General features: G+C 38.5%; 1 long non-coding RNA gene across 1 annotated transcript in view; it reads left to right on the top strand.

Annotated features, from left to right (window-relative positions):
- LOC107751916 (uncharacterized) overlaps positions 1–4,686 on the top strand; it is an 11,517-nt gene that overhangs the window by 4,647 nt on the left and 2,184 nt on the right. Inside the window, exon 2 of the long non-coding RNA XR_001641310.1 lies at positions 1,353–1,421. This is a non-coding gene — a long non-coding RNA (uncharacterized LOC107751916). The remainder of the gene's footprint in view (positions 1–1,352; positions 1,422–4,686) is intronic.

Raw genomic sequence — 4,686 nt, forward strand, 5'->3', positions numbered from 1 at the left:
AGAAGTGCCCACGATAACAATATCATGCATATTCATTACCGTGATATATCGCATTACCGAATACCGGCACAAGTCTAGTGCTGCACATTATTGACAATATTGAGCTGAAGCTTGACTTTGCAAATTTAAAATCGCAAATCAAATCGCAATATCTGTAAAAAAAAATCGCAATTTGATATTTTCCCCCAAATCGCACAGCCCTACTGCAGTGTTCCTTTTTTAACATCAAATCAGTCTTAAAGGATGGGGAAAAAATTTTGAAAATTGACTTACCTTCAGGCCATCCAAGATGTAGATGAGTTTACTTCATTGGAATAGATTTTGAGAAATTTAGAATTACATCACTTGCTCACCAATGGATCCTCTGCAGTGAATGGGTGCCGTCAGAATGAGAGTCCAAACAGCTGCTAAAAGCATCACAATAATCCACAAGTAATCCACACGACTCCAGTCCATCAATTAACATCTTGTGAATTGAAAAGCTGTTTGTAATAAATCCGCCATTAAGACTTTTTAACTTAAAACTGTTGCTTTTGGACAAAATACCAGTCCATAATTCATAATAATACTTCCCTCAGTCCATCCCCTGTTGTCCTCTCACATCAGAAGCCACCAACATATTTGTTTAGGACTGTTTTCGCTTGTAAACGGTGCTTGATCTGTGCACATTTTTTCCTGATTCAGACAAGACAATTTTTTCACTGGAGAAAGAAATATTATGGATAGAAGGACTCTAGCACAGAACGTTAAATGATGGACTGGAGGCATGTGGATTACTTATTGTGATGTTTTTATCAGCTGTTTGAACTTCTCATTCTGACAGCACCGATTCACTGCAGAGGATCCATTGGTGAGCAAGTGATGTAATGCTAAATTTCTTAAAATATGTTAAGATGAAGAAACCTCATCTACATCTTGGATGGCCTGAAGGTAGGTAAAGCAAATTTTCATTTTTGAGTAAACTATTTCTTCAATATATTGAATTTCATAGCTTGTGTATTTGTGGTGTTTATTGAGCCAGGTTCAGTATTCATCAAAGGGCTAATGAAGAACTGATGGCAGGTGTACAAAAGCATACAAAAGCAGCCAGAGCTGTATGTTCTGTGGTTTTATTTTTTGTAGCTGTTGAACAACATAAGAACAATGAGGGGATGAGTCAAGGTTTCTGTTGCTTAGGAACAAGAGCACCCACCCAGAAGACACCAGCCTCTTTTTTTTTCGACATTAACCCATCCTTTCAATAAATTGTTTGGTCCCTTTCTGGTTTCATTTCCATAATTCAAACACAGATTGAGATATCTTGCATAAAATAAATGGCCTCATTAATGAAAATTATTCTGTTGTCTTTTCAGGTGTAGAGTTCCCTGGACGGCAGCTGAAGAAAGCAGCTGGTCAAGCCTGTTGATTTCTTCTGGCACTTGGTGAGGATCTGTTTCTTTAAGAATAGCTTTCATGATAAATCTATCTGTAAATCTATTACAGAACATTTGGTGGGTTTTATTTTAACCAGAAAAGGCCTTGCAGACTGTGGTCATCTCAAAAAAGGAAGGAAGTGACCTTGAGGTTTATGTTGTTGAATTACTTAAACGGTAGCATTTGTTTTTGGTTAGTAATGACTAGTGCTGGGCGATATACCGGTTTGAATTTTGCAACCGGTATGAATTTTTAAAAAACTGCCACACCAGTGTAAGTGCCTAAGCAATGTAGAGAGCATCATGAATTAAGAGGGGATCTCTGTTAACGTAACCTGCAAAGATTGCCGGCGGCCTCAGATTGTTCTCTCACATTCACAGCACGTTAAAACATCACACTCTTACTTGATCTGGACAAACTGTGTATCATTAGATAGATTTACGACTCCAGCTTCGATATTTTACCACTCTTTATGATAAAACTCGGTTGCAGGGATAGTAATTTTCACATAGCTGCATAGCGGCACTTCCACCGAGGGAAATATAGGCTATATATAAAACAGCAAACGGGATTATTGAAAATGCACATTCATTCTCTGTCAGCAGGAGGCGCTTTATGAGCGGCAGAAATAGCGGTTTCCCCGGAAACGGCTGTAAGCAAAGCAGTGCATTCCTATAGACTGCAGTGTTTCCCTACAGACTTACACTCTATGTGTGGCGGCACTTGCTCCAGGGGAAATATACATAATGTAAATATAAAACAGCAGTTGGGCTGATTGAAAATGCTCATTCTCTCTCTGCCAGCAGGAGGCACTTTAGGAGCGGCAGAACTAGCGGTTTCCTCGGTAACAGCTGTAATCAAAACAGCGCTGCGCTCATGAACGCTACTTTATCAGGCATTATAGGAAAGATTAAATTAAAATGTCATCGAAACTTTTCTAAAGACAGTTGGTGCTCTTCAAAGGTACATTCATATAAAAACACCCGCGCCGCGTTTTGACTTTGAAACGTGCAGAGCTCATGTTTATTCAACGAAGTCAAAGCATTTTGGAAAATCTATTTGTGGCGGTCAGTGTTGATATTGTGGCGGGCCGCCACAAATAAATCAATGTATGGGAAACACTGAAAAAATAATGATAAAAGAATAATGAGGATTACATCTCATACCAGGCAGAGGTCGCAACGCAAATACTGTAGCAGGCAAAGCAAGCTCACCGTTCCCGATGCGCGATGAAAATCAGGGGTTATATGAATGTATCTCTCGGAGGGGAACTGATTGTCTTCAGAAAAGTGTAGATGGTATTTTCTTTTCATCTTCCCTTAAAATAATTCATATTAAAGTAGTGTTTTTAGGCTCCATTCTGCTTTGTTTATAGCGGTAACCAAGGAAACGCTCGATCAATGCTGTTCCATAAGTGCCACCTGCTGTCAGAGAGTGATTTTGCATTCTCATTCAGCCTGTCTGCTGTTTTTGTTTAGTGTAGTTATGTTTTATGCAGCATAATTTCACAAAGCTAAAGTCAGACAATTTGTTTTTATTATACAATCTAATTTAAATCAAAAACTGCTCATGTTTCATGTAGCATCTTTTTTGAATAGTGATTAAAATGCAGTGGTTCTGCAACTGTTTCATGCATTCTGATTCATATAAAAGCCCTGTCAGGGATAAACCGTGAAACCGCCAGAATCCTAAAAAAAAACATACAGATTTTTGTCAAACCGCACTAGTAATGACTCTTTCAAGAACATAACTTAGAACTATCTATATGCTGCTGTTGCCTAGTTACAGAGAGGAAATAAAAGCCCACCTGTGTCACTCAAATCAGTACATTTCTAGCATGGTGACTGTCTATTGAGAGCACGCAATTGACAGGTTATGATGTGAGGCAGTATTTATTTAATATAAGGACAAAGTCATAACCAAGAATGTCTCATTAACATCCAAACAGATTTAAGCCGCGGTCACACTACACTTTGAGCATGTGAAATTCGTTCGGACGCTGCAACGGTCGTGATATGACGTCATGCTCTGCTCCGGTTTGCATCCTTCTTTTTCCCAATACCCTGCATTAGAGTCTCAGAACATGTGGTTTGGGTGACTTTTTCCAGACTTTTAACACAGGCCATCCTGTAGGTAAAAAAAAAAAAAACTGAATTTTTGTGATGTAAAGAATGTAACAACGTTTAACATTATCACAGCATTAACCATATGCGTGAAGACTCTACACAGCTACCAGAACTTCACTACTTAATCGGTTATCTTTAAAAGTAAATAAGTAAAACGGCTTTATTTCACAATTAAATTCATTCCCAAGTGAGATGTTATGTAAATACTTGATGCATAAGCCTAAAACATGGTGGAATCTAAACAAGCGAATTCGCAGGCCAGAGTTCACCAAGTTTGAACTTTGGAATGCAGCGAAATGCGAAAACCTTTCGCACGGGCTTGCGTTTCCGGTCTGATGCATTCACATGTGTATGAATGGAAGTCAATGGAGCGAAAAGTGCAGTGTGACCACAGCTTTAGGCTGACAAAAATTAATTGTCATGCTGATTTATATGCAGATCTTGAAATTGTGAATAGTGGACAATTTCTGGCCAATCCTTACGGTGTCTCATTTCATGTTCTCAAAACCAGTGAAGATCAGGTGACTTTCACAGGAATTTTCTTCTGAAAACCACTGTAGTGTCGCTGCCCAAATCATGCTGCTATGCCTGAATGAAAACGTCTACTGGCTCTCATATCTGTAATCCTAAATTGCCTGGAGAGCTTGGAGTCTCACGTCTGCTGTATTTTCACTTGTTGCATGGCTGAATCACTACTTAATCGGTTATCTTTAAAAGTAAATAAGTAAAACGGCTTTATTTCACAATTAAATTCATTCCCAAGTGAGATGTTATGTAAATACTTGATGCATAAGCCTAAAACATGGTGGAATCTAAACAAAATCATAATATATACTAGACTTGTGCCGGTATTCGGTAATGCGATATATCACGGTAATGAATATGCACGATATTGTTATCGTGGGCACTTCTAACTAGAGGTCGACCGATATGGGTTTTTCTCTGGCCGATCCCGATGTCGATATTTAGAAATCAGAGCAGCCGATCACCGATATATGATGCCGATTTTCTTTTCTTTTTTCCCCTTCATCTCATAAAAGAGAGTTTGAGTAAATGATTATTGCAGGGTACAAGATAGTAGTAGTAGTAGTAGTAGTAGTAGTAGTAGTAGTAGCCTAATTCATAGTGATAATACATGGCTCAACAT

The sequence above is a fragment of the Sinocyclocheilus rhinocerous genome, unplaced genomic scaffold, assembly GCF_001515625.1.
Source record: "Sinocyclocheilus rhinocerous isolate Xijiao unplaced genomic scaffold, SAMN03320098_v1.1 scaffold752, whole genome shotgun sequence".
Taxonomy (NCBI): Eukaryota; Metazoa; Chordata; class Actinopteri; order Cypriniformes; family Cyprinidae; genus Sinocyclocheilus; species Sinocyclocheilus rhinocerous.